Source organism: Ovis aries, chromosome 1, assembly GCF_016772045.2.
Source record: "Ovis aries strain OAR_USU_Benz2616 breed Rambouillet chromosome 1, ARS-UI_Ramb_v3.0, whole genome shotgun sequence".
Lineage (NCBI taxonomy): Eukaryota > Metazoa > Chordata > Mammalia > Artiodactyla > Bovidae > Ovis > Ovis aries.
The window spans coordinates 137,119,507-137,138,405 of NC_056054.1; positions in this window are offsets into that span (position 1 = coordinate 137,119,507).

Here is an 18,899-nt window from a genome sequence, read left to right on the forward strand (position 1 = left end):
ATCGAACCCTCAGCTCTTATCTCCCCCACATTGTCCGGCAGATTCTTTACCACTTAAGCCACTTGGGAAGCCCTATGTGTGTGTGTTCTTAGTTGTGTCCGACTATTTGCAACCCCATAACCTGTAGCCCAGCAGGAACCTCTGTCCATGGAATTCCCCAGGCAAGAATTCTGGAGTGGGTTGCTATTTCCTACTCCAGGGAATCTTCCAAACTCAGGGGTTGAACCTTCATTTCCTGCATTGACAGGCAGGATCTTTACCAACTAAGCCACCAGGGAAGCCATAGGGAAGCCATATATATATTATATATGCACATGGCTTACATATATATATATATATACACACACACACACATACATGTGTATATGTATACACAATGGAATGTAATATATATATATATACACAGTGGAATATGTGTGCACGTATGTATATATACATACATACATATATAAATATATACATACATATATGTATGTATATATGTATATATATATAATCCTTTTTATCCATTGAGGGACACTTAGGTTGTCACTTAGGTTGTTGTTTTCATATCTTGGCTATTATATATAAGGCTGCATTTAACTCTGACTCTTAATTTGTCGGACCATTTCAAAATATTGAGCCGCTTTGATCCTCATTTCTCGCTCTTAAAACACAGTAACAAAATCTTCAGTTCATTTCAGTCGCTCAGTCGTGTTTGCCAGAACTCCCTGTCCATCACCAACTCCCAGAATTCACTCAGACTCACGTCCATCGAGTCAGTGATGCCATCCGGCCATCTCATTCTCTGTCATCCTCTAATCCTCCTGCCCTCAATCCCTCCCAGCATCAGAGTCTTTACCAATGAGTCAATTCGTCACATGAGCTGGCCAAAGTACTGGAGTTTCAGCTTTAGAAGCATTCCTTCCAAACAAATCCCAGGCTGGTCTCCTTCAGAATGGATTGGTTGGATCTCCTTGCAGTCCAAGGGACTCCCAAGAGTCTTCTCCAGCACTACAGTTCAAAAGCATCAATTCTTCAGTGCTCAGCCTTCTTCACAGTCCAACTCTCACATCCATACATGACCACTGGAAAAACCATAGCCTTGACCAGACGGACCTTAGTCGGCAAAGTAATGTCTCTGCTTTTGAATATGCTATCTAGGATGGTCATAACTTTTCCTCCAAGGAGTAAGCCTCTTTTAATTTCATGGCTGCAATCACCATCTGCAGTGATTTTGGAGCCCAAAATATCTTAGTTGGTTTCAAAAAAATTAAAAGTAGTCGGTTTAGTGAGAAGTAAAATTTAAGGTAAAATAAACCAAAACTATATTTAAAAAAAATAAATTTTATTTGATCTATGATAATTAGAAATTAGTCTGAAATTGCCCTAATGAAATATTATAAACAATGGAACGTTCATTCAATAAAATATAATAAATCCCTTCACAGAATAGCAGGAGACCATGCATTTAGCTGTAAACTCATGCTTTACCTCACATATGCAGATGACACCACCTTTATGGCAGAAAAGGAAGAGGAACTAAAGAGCCTCTGGATGAAAGTGAAAGAGGACAGTAAAAAAGCTGGCTTAAAACTCAACATTAAAAAAAAGTAAAATTATGCAATCCAGTCCTATCACTTTATGGCAAATTGGGGAAACAATGGAAGCAGTGACAGACTTTATTTCCTTGGGCTCTAAAATCACTGCAATGATGACTGTAGCCATGAAATTAAAAGACACTTGTTCCTTGGAAAAATAGCTATGACCAACCTAGACAGCATATTAAAATGCAGAGACATTGCTTTGCCAAGAAAGGTCAGTATAGTTAAAGCCATGTTTTTTCCAGTAATCATGTATAGATGTGAGAGTTGGGCCATAAAGAAAGCTGAGCCCTGAAGAATTGATGCTTTTGAACTATGGTGTTAGAGAAGACTCTTGAGTGTCTCTTGGACTGCAATGAGATCAAATCAGCCAATCCTAAAGGAAATTAACACTGAATATTCATTGTAAGGACTGACACTGAACCTTTGAAGCTCCAATACTTTGGCCACCTGATGCGAAGAACTTACTCATTGGAAAAGACTTTGATGCTGGGAAAGATTGAAGGCAGAAGGAGAAAGGGATGACAGAAGATGAGATGGTTAGATGTCATCCCTTTCTCGATGGACATGAGTTTGAGCAAGCTCCAGGAGTTGGTAATGGACAGGGAAACCTGGGGTGCTGCAGGCCATGGGGTCACAAAGAATCAGACATGACTGAGCAACTGAACTGAACTGAAAACCCTTTACTCTAGCAACAAGGTACAGAAGTTATACACATAACACCCTACTGCAGGCAAGTAATACCAAGATGAGTTCCTTCCAGTTATTCTGGAGCTTGGTTTCACTCTGAAAGAAACAGGTTGCTTGAGTTTCTCACTTATTGCCAAGACCCAGGTTGGTGGCTCAAGCACCCTGTTTTAGAGGCTCTATTCCATCTAGGTACATATCTGATACAACTAGGTCTCCATTTCCCCACCAAACCCCCACATCTATGGTGGAAATTCTTACTCAGGCATGTTACACCAAAAATACTGGGTGCCCCCCTCCCCTCATTCATTCTTAGGGCAGGAGTTGCACACTAGGAAGAGAGGAAGAAAGCTGAAATAAAAAACAATGTTTGCTACAACTATTCAATGTCAACTCTTAGAGAAAGTCACCTTAGAAAACACTATCTGAGGGGGTCATGTTTGGGAACGCATGTAAGAATTAAAGATTTTAAAATTTAAAAATTAAAAAAAAAGAAAACACTATTTGAGGGGGCTGATTTCTTTTTCTTTCTTTTTTTTTTTTGATCAGACAATGGAGACTCCCATTCCTAAGGGTGTTGTCAAAAAGTAGATCTTGAAGAGAAAGTAAGAGGAATTTGATTGGTCTATGATATAGCAAAATAGTATTAATAGAACAGCCAGAAGTTTAACAGAGAATGAAAAGAAGAGAAAGCTAAGAATAGGTCTTCAGGGAACACTGTGAACACTAGGAAATTGGGAAGAATTTGGTTGAATTATCTCAGGAGTGATCAGAGAAAGATGCTGGGTAGATTTGGAAGCACCTTGAAGCCACAAACAGACTAATAACACATGGTGGAAGAGCCATTGATATAAGAGTTTAAACAAAATCTCTGGCTAAAAACTGAATTATAAACTGCTCTTATGGGAGAATTCAAAAATTAAGAATTAAAAACAAAATTGCTCTCATTCTTGGGAGTTTGGAAAATTGAGTGCATACCCATGCTTAACCCTCTTAGGAATGATCTGAGAGGGTATCTCTAGGATAATGGTCTCTGAAACTGGAGTCAAAATAAGCCACACACATATAACAGTAAATGGTGAAATCTAATTGACTAAGAGGGCTTAAATAAAACCTTTGTAAAATTCAGCTAATACCCAACTCAAGGGTGACACATAAGAAGCCTGACTAAAATGTAAAAGCAAAGGGAAAATCATCTGAACAGGGACATCAGCAGCTTCAAAATGCAGAGACAAGTAACTTCACAAAATAAGTTTAGCATAATTACTGAACAAAAAATGACTAAGCAAGCAACAACAAAACAACCTCTGGAAAAGGAGAATCAATAATCACAGTTGCTCCACTACATTCTAAAATTTCTACTTTTTTTCCACCCCAAACTAGAAGTCATGTAAATAATAAAGTAAAAGCATGACATATACACAAGGAGGAAAAAAACAGCAATAGAAACTGCCTGTGAAGGGGCCTAGAATCAGAAAACAAAGTCTTTAAAATAGCTCTCCCAAATATGCTTGAAAACTAAAGAAAGATATATTTTACAAATAAATAAAATTACAAATAGAATGTATGGAAACATAGAATATTAATAAAGCCATAGATATTATTATAAATAACATAGTGGAGATTCCACAGTTGAAAAATACATAACCAAAATAAGATTTTCACAAGAAGAGCTCAATAAGAGTTTTAATCTGAAAGAAAAATGAAAAAGAACAATCATATTTGAAGAATGATCAATAGAGACCAGCAATTTGAAGAACCAAAGTAGAAAAAGAAAAAAAAAAAAAAACTAAAGAAAAATTAACACTGCCTAAAGGAAATTTGGGACACCGTTAACCAGATAATCTATGTGTAACTTGGCAGAAGAGAGGAAAGAAAGAAAAATGGGAAAAAATTGAGAAAATAATAACTGAAACCTGCCCAGATTAATGAAAAGATCAATCTGCTTACTTAAGTAGCTCAACAAACTCCAAATAAGATAAAAGATATACCCTCAGACACATTACAGGCAATATATTAAAAAGCCAAATGCAAAGAGAAAAGCTTGAAAGCAGCAAAAGTAAGACAAGTCATTATTTGTATGGGTATCTCAATAAAAAATAAGCAGTCCTATGATCAGAAACAAGAAGTAGTGGGACATCTTATTCAAAGTGATGAAAGTAAAAAATAAAACAAAAAGCTGTCAATCAAGATTCTGTTATGCATCTGATACTAACTTTAATGTCTTTACCAAAATTATAATAAAGACATTTCCTGGTAAACGAAAATATAATTCATTGCTTGGAGACACACCTTACAAGAAATTCTAAAGGAAATTCTTCAAGGTGAAAGCAAGTGACATCAGAATGAAATTCGAAAGAAAGAGTTCCATTAAAGATAATTATATAGGTAATTACAAAACACTATAATTGCACGTTTCTTCTTGTTCTCATGACTAATTTCAAAAGCAGTAGTCCAAAACAATTATTATGTAATCGTACTTCTGGACCCTTAACACAGAGAAATGTAATATATTTGACAATAACAAAACAATACAGAACAGGTAGGTGGGGGAAAAGCTGTGTTGGTATAAACAAATGACACTGATTAGCAACAAATCTGCAAGAAATGAAGAGAGTAAGAAATGGTAGATAAGAATGCAATTTTAAAGCATTAGATATGCTTTCCTATCTACTCTAAGCTTTTTTAAAATATGTAAGAAAATATAATGCAATAATTATGTGTGCTCAGTTGTGTCCAACTCTTTGTTTGTGATCTCATGGACTGTAGCCCACCAGGCTTCTCTGTCCATGGAATTCTCCAGGCAAGACTGGAGTGGGCAGCTATTTCCTTCTCCAGGGGTCCTTCCCAACCCAGGGATCGAACCTGCATCTCCTGCATTGGCAGGCAGATTCTTTACCACTGAGTCCCCTGGGAATCCTAATAATTATAACAATGATATATCAAATATAGACATAATTTGTGTACTACTAATTAGCATAAAAAGTGGAGGAGAAAATGAACAATATAGGAGCAAAATTTTCACATTTTGAAACAGAGCAGGACTCTGTGGGATCTTCCCAGGGACAGACTCCCCAGGCCCAAATCCTTTCACACTTGCTTGCAGAAAATGCTTTAGTCTCCCAGGCCTTTCCCGAGTTCCAAAGAGCAAATTTAATCAGAGGAGTTGGAAAATGCAGAAACAAATAATTAAGCAAGCCAAAATTATAATAATTTAGTTATAAGAAAAAGTTGAAGACCTTTAGCTCCTTTTCAAGGGCTATAGATAAAATCCTGAGCCATTTCCTTAGGTTGTTTTGCTAATAATAAAACCCCAACGTGATGGAAGAGGTTAACTGCTGACCACTAGAATGTAGATTTCAAATTGGTTGGAATCAGAAGATTGATAACATTGAGTCTAAAAATATCACCTGTTTATCTCACCGTCAACCAACAGAAGAGTATATAAGCTGATCATATACTCCATAAACCTTTCCCTTACCTTGACTTTAAAAGTTCTTCCCTGAAAGCCATTGAGGAGTTTTGAGTCTTTTGAGCACGAACTGTTTGTTCTCCTTTCTTGGCCCACGTTGGGCACCTAGCAATTATAGATGTATTAAGGTGGATGAACTTAGAGCCTGTTATATAGAGTGATGTAAGTCAGAAAGAGAAAAAAAAATATTTTATATTAATGCATATATATGGAGTCTAGAAAATGGTACTGATGAACCTGTTTGCAAGGCAAGAATAGTGATGTGGACACAGAGAAAAGGAGAGGATGGGACAAATTGGGAGAGTAACATTGAAATATATAAAATAGATACCTAGTGGGAAGTTGTTGTATAACACAGGGAGCTCAGTCCTGTGCTCTGTGACAACCTAGAGGTGTGGGAGGGGGTGGGGTGGGAGGGAAATTCAAGAAGGAGGTAATATATGTATACTTATGGCTGATTCACACTATTGTATGGCAGAAATCAGCAGAACATTGAAAAGCAGCTGTGTATGTTCCTGTGTTTAGTCTCTCAGTCATGTCCAATTCTTTGGGACCCATTGAGCTGTAGCCTACCAGGCTTGTCTGTCCATGGGATTTTTCAGGCAAGAAATCTGGAGTGGGTTGCCATTTCTTTCTCTGGGGACCCTCCCAACCCAGGACTCGAACCCATATCTCCTGTGTCCTTCATTGCAGGTGGATTCTTTATCAAACAAGCCATTGGAGAAACCCCTTATCTTTTCATTATATATATATAATTAAACCTATACTGTCCTTCATCACAACCTGGTGTCAGTAGATTGACTGCTGCCTGCTGAGTCACGTTTGGTTTGCTTATGATTTCACTGGAACTAAATAAGTATAAATCACTTCAAAATCACTGTGCACTGTGACTGTGGTCATGAAATTAAAAGATACTTACTCCTCAGAAGAAAAGCTATGTCAATCCTAGACAGCATATTAAAAAGCAGAGACATTACTTTGCTGACAAAGGTCCATCAAGTCAAAGCTATGGTTTTTCCAGTAGTCATGTATAGATGTGAGAGTTGAATCATAAAGAAGGCTGAGTGCTGAAGAATTAATGCTTTTGAACTGTGCTGGTGGAGAAGACTCTTGAGAGTCCCTTGTACAGGAGCCCCTGAATATACCAAAATTCAGTGATGCTTAAGTCCCATAGTAGGTCCTCTGTATCCCAGGTTCCATGTCCATGGATTCTGCCAACAGCAGATGAACATTCTGATTTGCTGTTTGTTGAAACTGCTGATGGGAAACCTGAGAATATAGAGGGCTAATTCTATATTTATTGGAAAAATCCAAGCACACATGCATTGGCACAGTTCAAATCCATGTTGTTCAAAGGTCGTGCTGTTGACTATAATTCCAAATACCCTCGTGAACTTTCTCACTTTTCTCTACCCCATTTATACTGCCTTCTATGATATAGATTTTCTGAATCTTGACTTCCTCAATAGGCAGCTAATAATTTTTTGTGGTTTTGATTTACATTTCCCAGAGAGCTAATGCAATGGATTGAATGATGATGTCCCCCTCCCCAAAATTCAAATTTTGAAATTTAATAGGCAACTTGATGATATTTGGAGATGGAGGTCTTTGGAAGATGAGTAAACTTTAAAAGACACCCCAGAGATATCCCCTTCCCACTGCCATGTAAGGTTACAGTGACAAGACAGCCATCTGCGAAACAGGCTCTCACCAGCGGCAGCTTTTGCCACAGAGTGAGGTGATCTTCTTTGTGTTCAAACTGATTTTTGGCTCTGATTCTTTATGGTGTTTTTTTATGAATCAGCACTTTATCTGTGTCTTATGTTCCTCTGTACCTTGTACTATTTTTCCTTTTCTTTCCTTTTTAAATTATGCTTAAAGGTTTCTTTTTTGTGCATGAAATTAAAGCCTTAATCAATCTTGCAGGAAAAAAGTAAAAAAAAAAAAAGTTGTTGATGCCATGTCTTGAACTTTCCAGTCTCCAGAATTGTGACAAATAAATGTAAGCTGTTTATAAACTATCTAGTACATCCATGGTATTTCTGTTGCTTTGTTATATCAGTCAGAATGGACTAAGTTTAGTTCAATTTTGCCTTTTTTTTTTTTTGATCTGATAGTTACCGATATTCTGAATTCAACTCCATTGTTGCATGCATGTATGACGTATGTGCTTTGTGAATGTTTCTCTACCTTTAAGGGCTTACTTTTTTTATTTATATATTTATTTAGCACTGTTTTAAAAAAGAAATTTTTGATTTTTATGAAGTTCACTTGGTCATTTCAAAACACTGCTTTTGTCTTCCTTTGGAACTATCTTTCTAAAGAAATTTCAGTCTTCTAGATTTCATATTTAAACATTTTTTCCTTATGTTAATCTTCTGTATGATATGAGGTAAAAGTCATTTCACCTTTTTCAATACGGATTTTCAGTTTTTTTAGCACAATTTATTAAAGATACACTGTTTTCCATCTTGAATTGTTTTGATAGCTCTATAAAAATAAACTGTCCATATCTTTAGGTATATTTCTTAGCTCTCTATTTCCTAACATGAATGCCATACTTTCTTTATATATATAAAAAGTGTGCTTTTTATATAAACTTATATGTATATAAGTATGGCATTCATATTTTTATATGAATGGTATATTACTCATTCTATTCATTCCATGTTCTATTACTAACATGAATACCATACTTTCTTAATTCATGTACCTTTATAATATATCTTGAACTCAGGTATTGTAATATCTTCCAACTTTTTTCCTCCTTTTATTTTTTAATAATTAAGTTGGCTAAGTTTGTTCTTTCATCTTTCTAATATAAAATTTCAACCAGTTTAATTTCTAAAATAAAACTATAAAAGCAGTTGAAATTTTCTGTTGATTAAATGGAATCTATGTGATAATGCAGGTAAGTGATATTTTAATAATGCTGAATCTCCCAGTATAGAATATCTCTTAAATTATAAAAGTCATGTTTCAGAAACTTTATGCTTTAGTGTAGAAGTTTTGCTTCTACATAATGGTTACCTCTTTTTTGGAATCCATATAGTTTGAATCATACAGTGAGTAGTCCTTTCAGAGTGGCTTCTTTCACTTTAAAATATGTATTTATACTCTATGTCTTTTCCTGGTTTATCACCTCATTTTCAGCACTGAATAATATTCGACTGTCTTCATGTCCCACAGTTTATTTCTTCAATCACCCTTGAGGAATCTTGCGTTCTTTCAAGTTTTGACAACTGTGAATGAAACTGCTATAAATATCTGTGTTCAGATAGATTTTTGTGTGGATATACATTTTCAGCTCTTTTCAGTAATACCAAGAAATACCTATTTAGTCCTGGTGTGTAAGAAAATAACTAAAATTTACTATGACCTTGTATTCTGCAAACTTGCTATAATCCCTTGCTTGTTCCAGAAGATCTTTACCCTTAATCCTTTTGGAAATTCTATATAGATGATCATGTCATCTGCAAACAATAACAGTTTTATGTCTTCTTTCCCAAGATGTACACATTTATTTCCTTATCTAGTTTTATTGCGTTAGGTTGAGCTTCTAATATCATGCTGAAAAGGAATGGTGAGAGGGACATCTTAATCTATTTCTTGAACAATGATTTCAGTTAAATTTTTAGGTTTAAGTTAGAATCTAACAGGATTTCTAACTTTCCATTATTATATATAGCATAAAAAAGTAATCATTGTGAAAATGCTTGCATTATATAAGACAACAACATGTTTAGGTGTATTTAACTATTTACACTACTTTTAGTACTACATCTTAAGTGATATTTTTCTAATATTAAATAATATTTTCACATTTTTTATATGACAAACCCACAGAAAACATTATCCTCAATGGTGAAAAATTGAAAGCATTTCCTCTAAAGTCAGGAACAAGACAAGGGTGCCCACTTTCACCACTACTATTCAACATAGTTCTGGAAGTTTTGGCCATAGCAATCAGAGCAGAAAAAGAAATAAAATGAATCCAAATTGGAAAAGAAGAAGTAAAACTCTCACTGTTTGCAGATGACATGATCCTCTACATAGAAAACCCTAAAGACTCCACCAGAAAATTACTAGAGCTAATCAATGAATATAGTAAAGTGGCAGGATGTAAAATCAACACACAGAAATCCCTTGCATGCCTATACGCTAATAATGAGAAAGTAGAAAAAGAAATTAAGGAAACAATTCCATTCACCATTGCAATGAAACGAATAAAATACTTAGGAATATATCTAACTAAAGAAACTAAAGACCTGTATATAGAAAACTATAAAACACTAATGAGAGAAATCACAGAGGACACTAATAGATGGAGAAATATACCATGTTCATGGATCGGAAGAATCAATATAGTGAAAATGAGTATACTACCCCAAACAACCTACAGATTCAATGCAATCCCTATCAAGCTACCAGTGGTATTTTTCACAGAGCTAGAACAAGTAACTTCACAATTTGTATGGAAATAAAAAAAAACCTCGAATAACCAAAGCAATCTTGAGAAAGAAGAATGGAATTGGAGGAATTAACCCGCCTGACTTCAGGCTCTACTACAAAGCCACAGTCATCAAGACAGTATGGTACTGGCACAAAGACAGACATATAGATCAATGGAACAAAATAGAAAGCCCAGAGATAAATCCACACACCTATGGAAAACTTATCTTTGACAAAGGAGGCAAGAATATACAATGGAGTAAAGACAATCTCTTTAACAAGTGGTCTTGGGAAAACTGGTCAACCACTTGTAAAAGAATGAAACTAGATCACTTTCTAAGACCATACACAAAAATAAACTCAAAATGGATTAAAGATCTAAATGTAAGACCAGAAACTATGAAACTCCTATAGGAGAACATAGGCAAAACACTCTCCGACATAAATCACAGCAGGATCCTCCATGATCCACCTCCCAGAATACTGGAAAAAAAAAGCAAAAAGAAATAAATGGGATCTAATTTAAATTAAAAGCTTCTGCACAATGAAGGAAACTATAAGCAAGGTGACAAGACAGCCTTCTGAATGGGAGAAAATAATAGCAAATGAAGCAACTGACAAACAACTAATCTCAAAAATATACAAGCAACTTATGCAGCTCAATTCCAGAAAAATAAACAACCCAATCAAAAAATGGGCCAAAGAACTAGACATTTCTCCAAAGAAGACATATGGATGGCTAACAAACACATGAAAAGATGCTCAACATCACTCATTATCAGAGATATGCAAATCAAAACCACAATGAAGTACCACTTCACACCACTCAGAATGGCTGTAATCCAAAAGTCTACAAGCAATAAATGCTGGAGAGGGTGTGGAGAAAAGGGAACCCTCTTGCACTCTTGGTGGGAATGCAAACTAGTACAGCCACTATGGAGAACAGTGTGGAGATTCCTTAAAAAATTGCAAATAAAACTGCCTTATGACCCAGCAATCCCACTGCTGGGCATACAAACTGAGGAGACCAGAATTGAAAGAGACACGTGTACCCCAATGTTCATTGCAGCACTGTTTATAATAGCCAGGACATGGAAACAACCTAGATGCCCATCAATAGATGAATGGATAAGAAAGCAGTGGTTCATATACACAATGGAGTATTAGTCAGCCATTAAAAAAGAATACATTTGAATCAGTTCTAATGAGGTGAATGAAACTGGAGCCGATTATACAGAGTGAAGTAAGCCAGAAAGAAAAACACCAATACAGTATACTAACAGATATATATGGAATTTAGAAAGATGGTAATGATAACCCTGTATGTGAGACAGCAAAAGAGACACAGATGTATAGAACGGACTTTTGGACTCTGTGGGAGAGAGAGAGGGTGGGATGAATTGGGAGAATGGCATTGAAACATGTATACTATCATGTAAGAAACGAATCGCCAGTCTATGTTCGATACAGGATCCAAAGAGATGATATGGGGTGGGAGGTGGGAGGGGGGTTCAGGATTTGGAACTCATGTACACCAGTGGTGGATTCATGTCAATGTATGGCAAAACCAATACAGTATTGTAAAGCAAAATAAAGTAAAAATTAAAAATTAAAAACAAAAAACAATGGTGTTTCTCTGGATGTGTATGTTTTTCTGGGAATTGTTGTGAATACAGGACTTTTGTCCTTAACATTTTAAGAAGTTAATTCAAGAACATAGTTTATTTTGCATTATACATTATGTATTAAAGTTCATTGAGAATAGTTCTAAACCAAAATAAGACAAAATAAACCCCACAAATTCTCTAAATGTTAACCAACATTGTCTATGCTTATTTTCTGTTAGTGAATATATTTCCCAATAATCTTTGCAATTAGATGTGGACACAACAATGTATTCTTGTAAAAGGAATTTAAATGAAAGTTATATTTTGTATTTTCAAGTTAAGACTTTGTTTTCAGAGCTATGAACCCTATATGTTCTCTTTTTCCTTCTGTGGAAAATGAGAATATGAGATGTCAAGGCTAAAAGGCGGAAGAACTTGAATTTATGTCTCATGAAGTGGATTAGAGCACTTATCACTGGCCTTAAAATGGTCTCAAATAGTCAATCTATCTTTTCATGGAAGTACTCGTTGCCATTGTTTCCACATTTCTAATCTAAAACATTATTTTTAGATGCAGAACATTGATGTGGGAGGTAAAAGTCCTGAAATAGTTTGGCATCTTTTCCTTAACGGACATAACTCTCTTGCAAATTTCTTATAAACTGTAGTTAAAACTGAGAAGGACACAGTATAAGATTTTTGTAATATTAAGGAAAAACCCTTCATTTGATAAATCACTTCTAATTGTTTTTAGGAAAATATCACTAGCTTTTTCCTGAAACTTCAAAATAGTTACAACAATAATAGGTATAATTAAGATAGCAATCAATTTCTAATATATGACTTTAGTATTATGGAATATATATCTATTTTAATATCAAGCAATGCAGCTTAGTGGATATGACACTGTTTTTCTCACAGAAAACATGAAAGTATAGTTGACGAAGAATGTTACACCATAAATGCATCTATACATAAACTTGCAACAGAACATTTTTCCTATTACAAAAATGTATTAAGTAAATTTTATGTAATCCCAAATCTCTTCTCAAATTGCTAGAATTAATGGTTTCAATATAGTTATATATTGAAACATTTGGCTTCGGAAATGTTTTGCTACAAGTGAAACATAGTGGTGAATAATTTTAATATCTCTATGTAAATTTTTTCTATTTGCAATACATGTCCTTTTAAAGATAAGCCTATAAGAGTGAAGTCTGAATTAGAAAACCTAATTGACATGTTATCTCTATTGATTTCATCCTATTAAACTCTGCTAATTTCATATAATCATAGCTTATTATAGCCTGAGGGGACCTCAGAGGTCAAATTGTGATTCCTATCCCCTCCATTACAGATCAGCACACAAACTCTCAGAGAAGTTAAATGATTTCCCCAGTCTCACAGCATTTTAGCAAGAGAAGTGGAATGGGAATCAGGTTGTATTTAAATTTAACTGGTGAGATAACATTTATTTTTCCTTAATTAAATATCATATGTTAAATTGCAAGTGTTTTCTTTGGATTTATTTACAAAGGGATGGCATGATAATGCATTATTTTAAATAAAAATATTTAATTTTTATTGATTTACAATACTTTGTTTCAGGCATAGTGATTTGCATTTTTGAGGATTATTTTTCATTTTAGGTTATTACAAGACATGTACAACCAGAGCCGAGAAAAGGCAAAGGAACCAGAGATCAAATTGCCAACATCCATTGGATCATACATAAAGCAAGGGGATTCCAGAATCTACTTTTGCTTCATTGACTATCCTAATGCCTTTCACTGTGTGAATCCCAATAAACTGTGGAAAATTATTAAAAAGATGAGAATACCAGATCACCTTACTTGCCTCCTGAAAAGCCTGTATGCAAGTCAAGAAGCAATAGTTAGACATGGAAAAACAGACTGGTTCAAAATTTGGAAAAGACTACAGCAAGGTTGTTTATTGTACCCTACTTATTTAACTTATATGCAGATTACATCATGTGGAATACCCAGCTGGTTGACTCACAAACTGGAATTAACATTGCCAGGAGAAATATCAACAACCTCAGATGGGCAGATGGTACCACTCTAATGGCAGAAAGTGGAGAAGAACTAAAGAGACTCTTGATGAGGGTGGGAAAGGAGATTGAAAAACCTGGCTTAAAACTCAACATTCAAAAAACGAAGATCATGACATCTGGTCCCATCACCTTATGTTAAATAGATGGGGAAAAAGTGAAGACAATGACAGATTTTATTTTCTTGGGCTCCAAAAGCACTGTAAGCAGAGACTGCAGCCCCAAAATTAAAACTACTAGCTCCTTGGAAGGAAAGCTATGACCAAACAGGACAGTGTATTAAAAAGCAGAGGCATCACTTTGCTGATAAAGGTCCATAAACTCAAAGCTATGGTTTTTCCAGGAGTCACGCACAGATGTGAGAGTTGGACGATAAGGAAGGCTATAATAGTAGTGTTAGTTACTCAGTCATGTCTGACTCTTTGTGACCGTATGAACTGCAGCCCATCAGGCTGCTCTGTTCACGGGGTTCTCCAGGCAAGAATACTGGAGTGGATTGCCATTCCCTTCTCCAGAGGATCTTCCCAACTCAGGGATCAAACCAGTGTCTTCTAGACTTTGCAGACAGATTCTTTACTCTCTGAGGACAGGGAAGCAATTAAGAAGTGATGCTTTCTAATGTGATGCTAGAGAAGATTCTTTAGAGTCCCTTGGACTACAAGGAGAAGAAACCGGCCAATCCTAAAAAAAATTAACCCTGAATATTCACTGGAAGGACAGATTCTGAAGGTGAAGCTCCAATACTCTGGCCACCTGATGTGAAGAGTCGACTCATTGGAAAAGACCCTGAAGCTGGGTAAGATTGAAAGCAGGAGGAGTAAACTGTCACAGAGGATGAGATAGTTGGATGGCATCACCAAAACAATGGACTGAGTTTAAGCAAAATCTGGGAGATAGTGAAGGACAAGGAAGCCTGGTGTGCTACAGTCCATGGGGTCACAAAGAATCAGACACAACTTAGCACCTGAACAACAATAACAATATACTGTACATGATTCCTTGTGTTATACAGAAAATTCTTTGTTGCTTTTCCTTTTTATGTATAGTACTTTGCATCTATTAATCCCATACACCTAATTGGTTTCTTCCCCCTCCTTTCCCCTTTGGTAATCAGAGGTTTATTTTATGTGAGTCTATTTCTGCCTTTTTGTATATTTATTTGTATTCTTTTTAAATTTAAATTTATTTATTTTAATTGGAGGCTAATTACTTTACAATATTGTATTGGTTTTGCCATACATCAACATAAATCTGCCACGAGTGTACATGTGTTCCCAATCCTGAAACCCCCTCCCACCTCTCTCCCCATACCATCCCTCTGGGTCATCCCAGTGGATTCCAGATATAAGTGAGATCATCTAGTATTTATCTTTCTCTGTCTGATTTATTTCACTAGGCATAATACTCTCTAGGTTCATCCACATTGTTTCAAATGGCACAATCTCTTTTTTATGGCTGACTAATATTCATAAAGAAAGCCCTATTCCATAAAGATACATGCAACCCAGTTTTCAATGCAGCTCTATTTACAATAGCCAAGATATGGAAGCAACACAAATACTCATCGATGGGAAATTGATTTAAGGTGTGGAATATTAATCAATGACTGATTCTAGGTGTGCTATATGGATATTCCACATCTTAAATCAGCCATCCATTGATGGGTATTTGGGTTGCTTCCATATCTTGGCTATTGTAAATAGAGCTGCTATGAACACTAGGGTGCATGTATCTTTGTAGATTACAGTTTTCTTTTTTCCAACTATATACTGAGGACTGAAACTGCTGGATCATATGGTAGTTTAATTTTAGTTTTTTGAGTAACCATCGTACTGTTTACCACAGTGGCTGAATTAATTTGCATCCCTTTCAACACTGTATGAGGGTTCCTGTTTCTCTACTTCCTCTCAAACATTTGTTATTTCTACACTTTTTGATGACAATCATTTTGACAGGTGTGAAGGTTTGAAACTTCATTGTGGATTTGATTTGCATTTCTCTAATAACTAGTGACATTGAGCATCAGGAGACTAATTAGCCACCTACATTGTCCTCGTTGGAAAAATATTTGATCAAATCTTAGGCCATGTTTTATTTAATTTTTTATTGAGTTATATGGAGCTCAATTAAGCTCTTGATGGTCACATCATTTGCAAATATTTTCCCCCATCCTGTGGGTTATCTTTTCATCTTGTTGATGGTTTCCTCGTTGAGTAAAGCACTTTTTATGTCTCCAATACAAATAATGGCTTTATATATTTCAAAGGATAGTAACCCATTTAAGTTTTTCACATATTTCATCATACTTTTAATAATCACATCTACCATTCTAATACTAGTGTTGTTATATAAAAGTTAGTTTCTTCTTATTCCTCTGTATAATCACATGTAACCTGAAAATCTTGCAACATCTCTTTGAAAGAATAATTATGAGTGACTTTAGTTAAAATAGTGGTTATAATTTTATACTATAATATAATTTTTCTGTATCATTCCATTCTTATTGCAAAATACTCTCATCCTAAAGATCCATTATCATCTCACTTTAACCTTTCTTAAAACTCACTGAAAATTAACATTGTCTCTGATATTACTAAAATCATTAGCTTAGCTTATTCTAATCACAATAAAAATTTGTCATGATACATTTACTATTAACATTGCTGAAGGATTAATACAGCCACAATAGGGAAAGTGGAGATGTGCCTGCAAACGGGGCTCTCTGCTCGGGCTGAATGTGCTTGCAAACAAGGCATTCTGCCAAGGAGTCTGGACACAGCCTTGAGTTTAATGGTCCCTTGCAAACCAGGGAACATTCCCTTCCTGTGATAAGGAGGGAGAAATGGCTCTGGACAGACTGTGCAGTAAGCCAGAATTTCACTCCCTTTTGCTGTACGATAACATTTATGCACATGCAGTATACTGAGAAGGCTTAGTCATATAGTCTGGAATTCTGTCCAGGGGGGGCTCTATAAAAGTGAACCGCAAGCTTGCTTGCACAGTTCTTTTTCCTCTGGCCAGAGTGGTGTCTGTCTCTTGCGTTTTGTCTTTGTGTCATTTCACTTGCAATCTCCAACATCTGGCGCCTAACGTGGGGCTTGAGTGAAACCGAAAGGGTGAGTAACCCCGGGGGGATTTTAAATCCATAGCAGGGGAACTTTTGGGAAAATCACGGGGAATTCCTCACCCTAGCAGGGGAACTTTCAGAAAATCATGGGGAATTCCTCATCATCATTATGGACACAGTACATGGAGTTAGTCAAAGGACTTCTCCACTCCATAGGCATTAAGGCCTCAACTAGTCGATTGACTGAGCTCTTTCTCTTGGAGGAGAAATATTGTCATTGGTTTCAATATCAAACTAAGTTACAGTTAAATTTTAAGGAATGGAAAATAATTCAAAAAGAATTGAGAAAGCAACATCAAAAGGGTAATGTGATCCCTTTGAAGTTATGGACTTTATGTAATGCTATAACACAGGCTTTGACTTTGCTATCTACTGATAATGAGACTAAATCTAATGCTTCAATGAAGGAAGAGGCAATTTATGAGGATGTGCCAAATGTTGGTGGGGCTTCTACGTTGCCTGAAGGCAAGGGTACAGGTGAGCCTCCTCCTGTAAATGGTGAAACATCTGATAGTTCAGAATCAGATTCAGAGGCTTCTTCGGTTTTGTCAAAGGAGGGTAAAGAGATTAAAGAAATGGCCCATCTATTCCAGGAATGGTGGAAATCCCATAGGGAGGAGACGAAATCTGGGCCTTCTGCTCCTCCTTACGCTTCTCTTTTCCCCACTGAAGTTGATCAGCCCGATGTGGGCAGGGAACATTGTCGGTTCTCCTTTCCTTTGTCTATGCTTCATGATGATGACTTGCCTGCTCCCCCTAGTGGTTTTATCAATCTTCCACAATTATTTCCCATCCAGAGACAGCGGGATGACAATGTGATAAATATTCAATACACTCCTTTGGAATATAATTTTTTTTGAAGATCTTAAAGGTGCAATAGCGCAATACGGTCCTCAATCTCCCTTTGTTTTGGCTATGCTGGAATCATTGGGAAAAGGCAAATTAATCATTCTGTTAGATTGGGAATCTATTGCCCAAGCTGTCTTGGAGGGTTCTCAATGGTTGCAACTTCGTAGCTGGTGGGAAGAAGAAGCTAGAAAGCACGCTCGGATTAATGAAGGACAGAATCCCCCTGGTCCTCTCGAGGATAAGTTAATGGGAGAGGGCCATTATCGGGCTTTAAGAGAACAGGCTCAGTACTCTGATCAGGACTTACAAGTCTGCCAGGTCTTTTTACGAGCGTGACGTCATGTGGTGCCTACTGGCCAAGCCCAGCCCTCCTTTGTTAAAACAACACAAGGCCCCAATGAGACATATACTGATTTTCTAGCAAGATTGAGGGTAGCTGTGGAACGAGCTGTAGGGAGGGATGAACTTTCAGAGATATTGTTACAAACTTTAGCATTTGAAAATGCAAATACTGAATGCAAACGTATACTGGGACCATTAAAGGGACAGGGTGCATATATAAATGAATATATCAGAGCCTGCTTGGGAGTAGGAGGAACAGAGCATCAGGCTAATGTCTTTGCTACAGCCTTGGCCAAAGCTATGAGACCACAAAAGGGAGGTAACTGCTTCCATTGTGGAAAACCTGGTCATATGAGAAGAGAGTGTCAGAAATTAAAAGCTGATCAAGGTGCAATTCCTAAAGACAGATCTTTTGCTGGGAGGAATAAGACTCCTCCTGGACATCGCCATCAATGCGGGAAGGGGCTTCATTGGACTAAGGAGTGCAAATCTAAAACAGACAAAATGGGTAACCCGATACCGGGAAACTATCTTGCGGGCCTAAGTCCTTGGGGCCCAGGAACAATACCGGGGACTTTTCCTCCTTGCCCTCCTTCCATCCCATCTGCCCCAACCCTGTTCCCTCCCAGCAACAGTTACCAGTCAACGCCTCATTAAAAGGACCTCAAATAATGATTTCAGACTTAGGGTCTGCTACTTCAGGGAGTGC